General features: G+C 38.8%; 2 protein-coding genes and 1 long non-coding RNA gene across 6 annotated transcripts in view; 1 reads left to right on the plus strand and 2 right to left on the minus strand.

Moving 5' to 3' along the window:
* The window catches only part of LOC100556446 (proline-rich protein 5), a 224,284-nt gene that overhangs the window by 194,302 nt on the left and 17,822 nt on the right, over nt 1–12,160 (plus strand). The gene's annotated exons all lie outside the window — the stretch shown is intronic.
* Nucleotides 1–12,160, minus strand: part of phf21b (PHD finger protein 21B) — a 225,715-nt gene that overhangs the window by 38,765 nt on the left and 174,790 nt on the right. The window lies entirely within an intron of this gene.
* Nucleotides 1,201–8,287, minus strand: LOC134299342 (uncharacterized). The gene is made up of 2 exons (XR_010006530.1): nt 2,181–8,287; nt 1,201–2,105 (listed from the first exon to the last, which is right to left on the minus strand). It is a non-coding gene; the product is annotated as an uncharacterized LOC134299342 (long non-coding RNA).

Genomic DNA, 12,160 nt, shown 5'->3' on the forward strand with positions numbered 1-12,160 from the left:
GCCAAATCTCTTAATCCTCACTTTCAACTCGACTCACAGGAGTAATCAACTTTAGTAATAGCGACTGCATTTACTGGCATTTGTTCCCTTTCCCTCCCTCAGCAACTTCTTCCACTGTTAACTTTTCATATACTATGATGTTGTTTCTTGCAGGCTGTAGAGAAGAGCCAAAATCTCAAGGTAATGAAAAAAAATGATATTTACAATTAGTCCAATATCTTTCAGCCCAGAAATACTTAATGGTTTTCTTCGGGGATCATTAAAAGATAAGAGTGCATACAAACACACACACACACACACACACACCTGTTAACCTAAATAAACTTACACAAATACAAAATATTATTTGCAGCTCAACCTTAAATCCATATGCATTCCAAAAAGAGTGCTTCAAGGCTTGTACCTGGCAACAGATAGTTCATTCAAGAAGTAGGGGCAAAGCATTATATCTGTTTTCTTGGGTGCCAAGGGGGTCTTTATCATACAAAATCTACAACAGAGTGGAAAGTTGGAAGATATATCTGTAGATTGATATAATCTAAATCCATATTTAGAGCATAGGGACTAATGCATCAAGTCTCAATATCCAATACATTTCATTTTTAGGCAGAGTCCTCTCATTCTGGAGGAAAAAGGTTTTTCTAGTCCCATGACGCCAGGTAGAACCAACCTATATATCGAAAGTTTTGAGTGAGATTTTATTACCCCTACCAGTCCTTATAAAAATAATATAAGTTGGTATAGATTTATTAATTAATGTGTTCCTTAGTTGGACAGGAGGATTTGAAAAAATTGTCGGTGAGTCAGTTTTATACATAAAACCCAGTTTTATACTATTACTCTAATGGCATCAATTTTGGAACATTGCTGTTAGGAAAGAATGATCAAGACTGTGTTACAAACATCTAACTTACAAACGACTCATAGTTAAGAAAGGGGGTGAGACAACAGGAAGTGAGAGAAATCTACCCCTCACAAGGAAAATTCACTCCTGGACTTATCATTTGGAAAGGGTGTCTCCACTAAAGCTTTCTCTCCAATCCTTATTTGCACAACAAACCAAATTTTTCAAAATTCAATTACCACAGGGACAGAAAGTGTGGTGAAATCTTCTGAACAGGGGCCTAGACAGCAAAACAAACTCCACAGGACTCTCTGTGCTATCCAAAGCTTGCATTCAGAACAACCCTACAGAACCTATTTTGTTCATAACTTGGGGGCAGTCTGCATATTTTTTAAAAACCCTACTGATTGATAACATATCTAACAATAAAATAATAATAACAACATTTGGGACCCATTAATGAACATATCAAAGTGCCATTCCTAACAGTCTACCACCAGCAACAGGCCCAAGAGGCCGTCACTCCTGTGGTCATTGAACTTATTGCAAATACACAGAGTTTATGGATCACAATGGGGGGGAAACATACACCTAAAACAATTTTCAACTTACTGCACTCTATGAGTGATTTGTACCATCAAGGGTTCCTGCAACAAATTACATAGGAAAAACATCCAGAGCAGAGTCTTAAAAACTCATGTAGGGGAACATCTTTGCAGTACTAGGAACAGAAGATAAGGTGCCCCTTAAAGGTCACTTCTTTAAGGAGCTGTGCTTTTGCGTGCTTGAGAAACTTTCTTTTAGTCCCCTGTGGTATAAATGTGGATCTAGAATGCATCCATTTTTAAAACTTGAGTTTTCACATATCCCTAGAATTGCTGTGATACTTCTCCCTTCTCAAACTATCAATTGCCAGGCACAAGCTTTGGAAACATTCTTTTTGGAATCCCTGCAGGCAGTTTCAAAGTTTCACTGCAAGTAATACTTTGTATTTATATAAATTTACTAGCGGTACCTGGCCACGCATTGCTGTGGCATATGAGAATCCTTTGTTGGCCAGGTGGAATAGCAGTGAGTAGCCTTCCAGCCTCAAAGCCTGTCCATTTTCTTGTTATGGGAATCCTTGTTTGGTGAGCTGGGATGCAACGGAATAGGCTTGCTGCTCGGAAGCCTTGGTACTTGTGTTCTAGGGGAATGGTTTTTTGGGCTGCTAGAATTGCAATGAATAGCCTCGCTGCTTCAAAGCCCGGCTGCTTGCTACCTAGTGGAATCTTTGGTTGGTCAGCTTCAATAGTACAGAGTAATATCACTGCTTCAAAGCCTGGCCACCTTCTACCAAGGTTAATCCTTTGTTGACCTGTTTAAATTGCACTGAATAGCCTTGTAGCTCCAATCCCTGGCTGTGTTTTCCCTTCCTAGGGGAAACCTTGTTAGGCGAGTAGCACCTTCAATCAAAGAGCAGCTTTGAAGCCTGGCTACTTCCTTTGTAGGGGAATCTTTGTTTGGCCAGCTTGATTTGCATTCAATAGCCTCGCAGCTTGGAAGCCTAGCTGCTTTTTGTCTTCTCCTTAATGCTTTTTTTCCTCTGTGGTTTATATTACCAACTTTGAATACTGCTGGGGTTTGAGGGGGGACTGACCCAACATAATGGTAATTGTAGTTCTCCCTGCTGCATGGGCCACTGTGAATATAGGCATATGGGAGTTGTAGTTCACCCGCATCCAAAGAGCATTGAAACCTTGGTGCAGCAGCTCCTCCAAGGAAGAAGTTTCAGGGAGCGAGGTACTCTTCTGTTGGGACAGGGGCTGCTGCTTAGGGGGAAGCCCCTTCCCTTCTTTCTCTTCCTCCTCTTCCTCCTTCTCTGCTTTTGGGGCTGCATTCGAGCCTCTCTTCTCCCAAGGCAGCCGAGTGGAGGAAGGAGGCATGTTCCCTTTGCTGTGGACGGTGCGGGTGGAGGATGTGTTCCTGACAGCAGCACGGCGAAGGAAGTGGAGAGGAGAAGGAGGAATAGGGGGAAAGAAAGGGAGGTGGAGGCAACTGGGAGGAGGCAGGCTGAAGCAGCCAGGAAGGAGGCCAAGTACTCAGTGGGGGAGAAGCCTGGCGAGGACCCGGAGCCTTCCTCTTGCTGGAACAGATCCTTCACCCGTGCCCAACCCATAGCAAACGGAACATGCTTTTGTCCACATTGCCTCTTCGCCTTGGCTGTCCCGAGAGCTTGATTGATAGTGGCTACTTTCAAGATGGCGGATGGGGTTGCCCCCATAAGCGGGAGAGTTGTTGCGCACGCACATAATGTTTTTTTGTTTGGGGGATTTTTCTGGCCTTGTTTATGTTTTTTTTTTTATGGTCACTCCTTGGAAAGTGATTAGTTCTGTGGCCAAATTTGGTGTGATTTGGCCCAGTGGTTTTGTTGTTAACTCGGTCCTACAAATGAACAGTACATTTTTATATACAGTAGAGTCTCACTTATCCAACATAAACGGGCCGGCAGAACGTTGGATAAGCGAATATGTTGGATAATAAGGAGGGATTAAGGAAAAGCCTATTATACATCAAATTAGGTTATGATTTTACAAATTAAGCACCAAAACATCATGTTTAACAACAAATTTGACAGAAAAAGTAGTGCAATATGCAGTAATGCTATCTAATAATTACTGTATTTACGAATTTAGCACCAAAATATCATGATGTATTGAAAACATTGACTGAAAAAATGCATTGGATAATCCAGAACACTGGATAAGCGAGTGTTGGATAATTGAGACTCTACTGTATATAGATTTGGATTCATAGGTATTTTACAAATTGAAACATTTTACGTACAATATACACACACACACACACACACACACACACACACACACACAGAGAGAGAATTAGTGCTCTAATTGTATCATGTCTCTTGTGGTATTTTTGTTGTTTTTGTATTGTCTTTTTTCTTTCTTTCATCCTTTAAAAGTCCCCGAAGAAAGCTATTAAATATTACTAGGCCAAAATGCAGTGGGTTAATTATAAGAATAAAATCATCTTTTTCAACACCCCAAGGCTTTGTCTCTTTTGTTTACTGGGTGTTACCAGCCCTCTTTGCTCCCTGTGGGTTACAACCTGCCTTTTGGGGGTGGGGGGTGGGGAGTCTTGCACTGCATATATAATAATAGCAATAACTGAAAGCAGCAAAAGTTGCAAACCAGGCAAAGGCAATGTGCAATTCAAATGTGACATACCCGAAATGCACTAACAAACAACTCCCACCCTCAATGATCAGCATGGTAGCCTTCACCTTTGGCTTCCTTGCCTCAGTGAAGGATAATATGAATTAAACATTCCATTAATGATAATAAACAATTCATTCTGCATTACTGTGTATTTATAGCAAAACAAGGTAAGTGCTGCAGTTAGTTCTGACTTAAAGATACATTGTGTTTTAATGCTTTGCATTGCCAATGCATAATTTATAGATAAACCAGATCTTGTGCCATTATAATATAATAATGGTCTTTTTTCATAGCTAGGGCTAGGTTAAGTCAATATTAGATCATTTGTGCCCCCTTGTGATAACACAGCACAACTGCATATTCCGCTTTGTATGATCTGGCCCTAGCTTGTTCTAATGTTAAAGTTAATTCATTTTTACAAATAATAAATGATGATATTGCCTTACTAACTGTACTCTTGATACATGTTAGCAAAATAATTCAAACGGCTGTCTACCACCAGAGGTCAAAGAAAACAAACCCTCTACAGAACATCAAACAAGAAGCTCTACCACATACTGCTCTAATCACCACACTCCAAAAGATCTAAAACAGACAATTAAGAGATTATCATATATGGTTTTTATTTCTTTAAGCATCATCAAAAGAAATGTTTCTGCATTATATGCACAAATTAGTCACCAGGATTTATTACCCTGTTTTTTCTTTATATATTGAGAACCTCTTCTCTAAATGCAAAATACTTTGTCAAAAAATGCTGACACCCCACTAAAATTATATTCACAAAGAAGGTTTGATTACACTATGTAGCATGATTTTTGTTCCTGGGTTATAAGTGTCATTTCCAAATTGGTCCTATTATAAAAACATGGAAAATGTATTAAACTGCAAAACTTTGTTTTAGCAGTCTACACAAAGGTTAAAAAATGTATATTTTCATTAAGGAAAATTACAAATGAAGCACTTAGACTGAAAGAATTAATACTATCCTAAGCCACAAAGACAAAATTTCTGAAGCATAACAACTATTTTCAAAGTAAGTATCGCATAATTAAACAGGAAATAACACTTTCAAACCAGGAACATACTTTTTTTTCAAATTTTGTTATATAGTGTTATAGACTTTCACAATGGGGTAAACCAGCTTTCTAGTCTCATGGAACAGACCCACTGGATCAACAGGATTTCCATAAGTGTTGATTTATCATTCAGGAACTGATTTACTGATTAGAATCCTTTCAGGACAATACTCCAGTATGGCTCCCAATTAAACTAGCACTTTTTTTTGTTTTTGGTTGTACCTGTTCTGACTTACATGCAAATTCAACTTAAGAACAAATCTACAGAACCTATCTTGTTTGTAACTTGGGGATTGCCTGTATATGGATAGATACAGTACTGAATTTTGATGTCTTCATCCAGGGTTCAGGAAACATGAGATAGCAAGAGTCTAAGGTCGTAACTTGTAGAACTGACATTGCAGCCAGCAACAAAGTGCCACCCCTAAGCTCCTTAAATCACAACTTTTACCTGTTGTAAACTTTCTTCTCAGTTAATCTCAGGGACCTAAGCAGCTGAGACCTCTCTTTCGCAGGTCCACAAAAGTTGGATCTCTTCCTCAACCTGCTCAGAGGAACTCACCTGCACTTGTTCTGAAGGCTAAGAAATAGGAGCCCCTTCCACAGGTGCTTCTTCAAAGCTTGGCTTAAGGAGCTGCTGGGCATCAGCTCAACTGCCGAGCCTTCCACCAGCATGTCCTCATCATCGCTTTCCAAGCTATCCATGACAACAATTTTGTTAGAATCAGAGCAGATTGTGTCTCTGTAGTTTGAAGCACCAGTATTGGTGTGCCAACTATGTCTGGTGATTATTTACCCATCTCCTGAATGCAGCTTCCACTTTCCACAAACAAAAATTTATCTTCAAATGGCCAACTTATACACTAGTATGTGACGTATATTGATGGGTTTTCCCTGGGGATATAGTGATATTATTTTGTCAGAGTACATGTGGTCAACCAGAAAGCTGAAGCATTTCAGAGCACAACAGCTGAATCTTTATTGTTTGATTGGTTTTTGTATTGATTGGTTTTATTGTTTTGTTTTTATTGTTCTGTTCGGGCTTGGCCCCATGTAAGCCGCCCCGAGTCCCTTCGGGGAGATGGGGCGGGGTATAAGAATAAAATAATAATAATAATAATAATAATAATAATTATTATTATTATTATTATTATTATTATTATTATTATTATTATTATTATTATTATCTGATCTAACAGAGTTAGATGGTACAGCAGCCAAAATTGCAGCATCCTAACAGTTGTAGAGGTAAGCAAAATTACTACAGTAGAGTCTCACTTATCCAAGCCTCGCTTATCCAAGCCTCTGGATTATCCAAGCCATTTCTGTAGTCAATGTTTTCAATATATCATGATATTTTGGTGCTAAATTCATAAATACAGTAATTACAACATAACATTACTGCGTATTGAACTACTTTTTCTGTCAAATTTGTTGTATAACATGATGTTTTGGTGCTTAATTTGTAAAATCATAACCTAATTTGATGTTTAATAGGCTTTTCCTTAATCTCTCCTTATTATCCAAGATATTTGCTTATCCAAGCTTCTGCTGGCCCGTTTAGCTTGGATAAGTGAGACTCTACTGTACATTCTCATGAGTTCACATATCCTGGTGAAACTCCACAACATATAATACACACAGTACATACAGCTTAACAGAGACTTGTTTAATACCACTGTGAATGGTTCCAGGCAGTCATCCAACAAGGGATATGGTAAGCACACCCTGCAATTTTATTACAGTAGAGTCTCACCTATCCAACATAAATGGGCTGGCAGAATGTTGGATAAGCGAAAATGTTGGATAATAAGGAGGGATTAAGGGAAAGCCTATTAAGCATCAAATTAGGTTATGATTTTACAAATTAAGCACCAAAACATCATCTTTTACAACAAATTGACAGAAAAGGCAGTTCAATACACAGTAACATTATGTAGTAATTACTATATTTACGAATTTAGCACCAAAACACCACAATGTATTGAAAACATTGACTACAAAAACACTGACTACTAAGAGGCAGATTGCGTTGAATAATCCAGCATGTTGGATAAACAAAGGTTGGATAAGCGAGACTCTACTGTAGTATGAATTGGACTTGGTTTTGCTTTTATTATCCATGTGAATTTTTTTTACAGATTTTTTTTAAAAAAACAATACAGGCAAGGCTAACAATCGGCTCTAATATTTAAACATTATCAGCAAGCCAAATGTGTGAGACAAATTAGATAGCACCTGTATATACTGAAGGAGGGCAACATAAGGATCAGGAGAAGGAAGGATTAATGCAGAGAAATTGGACAAGTGCCCTTACAAGTGAATATAATGCAACTCTCATGAGATTGCTTTTCCAGAAAAAGCAAAACACCATTTCCTTGTATGCAACACAATGTCAAACTTTTCTCAAGTGCATGTATAAAATGTTTTCAAACATCATGTGCCTTCACCCAATTTGTTTTGATGTCATAAAATCTAAAAACATTAAAGCCTCAAGAGTATATATTCTGGTGCACAGAAAGAAAGAGCATATTTCCTGCAAATATTAGCATACTGCTATCTGTTCATTTGTACATGAGTGTATGCACACAATGTAGACACACACAGAGTTTATACAATATATGATGGACAGCAACCACCTTCGAAAGTAGTTTTTAAGTAATTGGTGCTTTCATCAATTTCTGACCTCTAAATCTCTAGCAGTTAATCTCTCCACAGTACTACTTGATGCAACTCAAAACAACATGGTGTGTTTTGAGATAAGGATATCTGTTCTCCTAGACAAATAGTTTTAGATTTCTGGATTGTGGCTGGCTTTCGTGAAGATTTAATAGCTCTGTAGAGACAGCCATCAGTGTATTAATTAAAGCAGGAGAAGATGTGAATCTCTCACACTGTTTTTCTCCCTTCCACACTCCTTGTTCATGGTTGTTCATGATGAGGAATGTGAAGGCCTACAAAAATATTTTTTATGTTGTTTTCCAAAACCTTTAAAATGTTTTACTGATGTTTATATTTTTTCTAGATTGATTGTTTTGTTTTGTTTTTTGTCTGCTAAGCAAGCTAGTAGTACCAGTTAGGTCACTTACAGTTCAGGTGTTCTTTACAATTCAGGACCTTAAAGCTCAATTTGTGTGTGTGTGTGTGTGTGTAAATATATATATATATATATATATATATATATATATATATATATATATATATCATTTGTAATTGCATATATGTATATATACATTTCATTTGTAATTGCATTCTGGAAAAAACTGTATTTTATTTATAACTAATTTAAAGTTCCTATGATAAAATCTTTTTATTTGGAAAACTAATATTACATTGGGTTGCTGTGAGTTTTCTGGGATGTATGACCATGTTCCAGAAGCTTTCTCTCCTGACGTTTCACCCACATCTATGGCAGGCATCCTCAGAGGTTGAGAGGTCCTCACAACATGGAACATGGCCATACAGCCCGGAAAACTTACAGCAACTCAGTGATTCCAACCATGAAAGTATTTGACAACACATTATATTACGTTTTCTAATTTTTCTAAAATGCTTCATCTCCCCTCCCCTAAAATAGTTTACTGTTGCTGAAATGTTACACCTCTATTCATGTCTAAGTGAAAGCAGTGGTATATAACATAGGTAAACATGGGTATCATTTCATTTACATTTACATAAATGTATTTACCTTAGAATTTGCACATGTAATAGCTTTGGTGAGTGGGAAGTGAGGTGGAATGCCATTGCATTAAAAACCTATGATAAAAATCTGATTCTGATTGTGATCCTCCTTTACGCATCGATTTGGCCACAGATAGGGAAGTCATGGTCACATGACCTTTAAGCAGCTAATACGTGTCCAAGGAATCGGGTTTTAGAATACTCTTTTCAGTTTGTGTTACCCAGGCCAAAATATCTTGTTGCAGGAAAGAGATGCAGAGGCAACTACTTTTTTTGTCTATGTATATTCTTGCATCTAAGAAAACAAAACTTTGGATTTAGTCTGCTAGACTTAGCCCTCCATCAAAATTTCTCAGATAAAAATGACAACAGACTTACTAACATGTTGCTACAATAGACTAATGTAGGAGCTCTCTTTTTCAAATCTCTCTCTCCCAAAAAGAGAGTGAGGGGAGTACTTTTTAAAACTGCTTCTCCCTCTCCCAGGACATATTTTCTGTTTTTCCAATGGAAAAACTAAAAACTTTTGTAAATGCATTTAAAAATAATTAGAAGAAAGCTTTTTTGGAATGATGAAATTGTTTTTAAGACTCAGCCAAAGTTCTAGGAACTGCATTAGGATAAGTGCTGTCAACGGCTTTCATGTTGGAATCACTGGGTTGCTGCTGTGAGTTTTCCGGGCTGTATGGCCATGTTCCAGAAGCATTCTCTTCTGACATTTCACCCACATCTATGGCAGGCATCCTCAGAGGTTGTGAGGTCTGTTGGAAACTAGGGGTTTATATATCTGTGGAATGTCCAGGGTGGGAGAAAGAACACTTGTCTGCTTGAGGCTAGTGTGAATATTCCAATTGGCCACCTTGATTAGCATTGAATGGCCTTTCAGCTTCAAAGGATGAAGGATCAGGGGAAATCCAATCCCAAATAGGGAAACAAGTTGTCCAGGAACACCTGGCTGCTTTAAACAAATTCAAGTCCCCAGGGCCAGATCAACTACATCGAAAAGTATTGAAGGAACTAGCAGAAGTTATTTCAGAACCACTGACAATCATCTTTGAGAATTCTTGGAGAATGGGAGAAGTCCCAGCAAATTGAAGGAAAGCAAATGTGGTCCCTATCTTCAAGAAGGGAAAAAAGGACAACCCAAACAATTACCATCCGGTCAGCCTCACGTCGATACCAGGCAAGATTCTGGAAAAGATCGTTAAGGAAGTGGTCTGCGAACACTTAGAAACAAATGCAGTCATTGCTAATAGTCAGCACGGATTTACCAAAAACAAATTATGCCAGACTAATCTGATCTCTTTTTTCGATAGAATTACGTGCTGGATAGATGCGAGGAATGCCATGGATGTAGCGTATCTGGATTTCAGTAAAGCCTTTGACAAAGTCCCCCATGACCTTCTGGCAAACAAGCTAGTCAAATGTGGGCTAGACAATACTACAGTTAGGTGGATCTGTAATTGGCTAAGTGAACGAACCCAAAGGGTGCTCACCAAGGCATCTTCTTCATCCTGGAAGGAAGTGACAAGTGGAGTACTGCAGGGTTCTGTCCTGGGCCCGGTTCTGTTCAACATTTTTATTAATGACTTAGATGAAGGGCTAGAAGGAATGATCATCAAGTTTGCAGATGACACCAAATTGGGAGGGATAGCTAATACTCCAGAAGACAGGAACAGAATCCAAAACGATCTTAACAGATTAGAGAGATGGGCCGAAACTAACAAAATGAAGTTCAACAGGGATAAATGCAAGATACTTCACTTCGGCAGAAAAAATAGAAATCAAAGATACAGAATGGGGGACGCCTGGCTTGACAGCACTGTGTGCGAAAAAGACCTTGGAGTCCTCGTGGACAACAAGTTAAACATGAGCCAACAATGTGATGCGGCAGCTAAAAAAGCCAACGGGATTTTGGCCTGCATCAATAGGGTTATAGCGTCTAGATCCAGGGAAGTCATGCTCCCCCTCTATTCTGCCTTGGTCAGACCACACCTGGAATACTGTGTCCAATTTTGGGCACCGCAGATAAAGGGAGATGTTGACAAGCTGGAAAGCGTCCAGAGGAGGGCAACTAAAATGATTAAGGGTCTGGAGAACAAGCCCTATGAGGAGCGGCTTAAAGAGCTGGGCATGTTTAGCCTGCAGAAGAGAAGGCTGAGAGGAGACATGATAGCCATGTACAAATACGTGAAGGGAAGTCATAGGGAGGAGGGAGGGAGCTTGTTTTCTGCTGCCCTGCAAACTAGGACGAGGAACAATGGCTTCAAACTACAGGAAAGGAGATTCTACCTGAACATTAAGAAGAACTTCCTAACTGTGAGAGCTGTTCGGCACTGGAACTCTCTGCCCCAGATCGTGGTTGAGGCTGCTTCTTTGGAGGTTTTTAAGCAGAGGCTGGATGGCCATCTGTCAGGGGTGCTTTGAATGTCATTTTCCTGCTTTTTGGCAGGGGGTTGTATTGGATGGCCCGCGAGGTCTCTTCCAACTCTATGATTCTAAGCCTGGCTGCTTCCTGCCTGGGGGAATCCTTTGTTGGGAGGTGTTAGCCGGCCCTGATTGTTTCATGCCTGGAATTCCCGTCTTCTGAGTGTTGGTCTTTATTTACTGTCCTGACTTTAGAGGGTTTTTTTAATACTGGTAGTCAGATTTTGTTCATTTTCATGGTTTCCTCCTTTCTGTTGCAGAATTACATATATTCCCATATCTTTCTAACTTTATTCTATTGCTATGTTAGGACATACTCAGATATGTACAGCCAAATCTTAGGAGATGCTCATTGGTATTACAATAGCCACAGAGAAAATCAAAGAATACCCCAAACAAATATTGGCATAACACACCCTTTACACGCACACACACAATTGGGGAACAGGGTCACAATAAGTTAGGATCACCTTAAGTTAGAAATTCTTGAAAGCACACAACATTATAACATTTGCCCTTCAAAAAATCAACCTATACTGCTGAACTAAATAAAATGTTTATTTTTACTAAAACAGCACATCTAAACAACCAGACAAGAGACAAAAAGACAGGTTTCAATGTCCCAGCTTCTTACTGCCATGTGACAAATCTTAAATGATAAAATAAGCCAAGCCTGGACTCTTACTTAAGGTTATAACTTCCAAGAAGTTACAAAGGCATTCTGTATACAGAACAGGTATGACTTCAAAGAGGAAAACCACTAGCTTGACTTGAATCTGGGAAGAAAAGTAAGTATTTTCAACCTGGTTTGTTTTAATGGAAAAGGTAAAATATGAGACCATATATCCCCTAAGTGCTCTTTTGTATTATACTCAAGAAGTAACTGGAGCCAATCTTTTGTTATACAAGGA

Source organism: Anolis carolinensis, chromosome 5 (assembly GCF_035594765.1).
Source record: "Anolis carolinensis isolate JA03-04 chromosome 5, rAnoCar3.1.pri, whole genome shotgun sequence".
In the NCBI taxonomy this organism is placed as follows: Eukaryota; Metazoa; Chordata; class Lepidosauria; order Squamata; family Dactyloidae; genus Anolis; species Anolis carolinensis.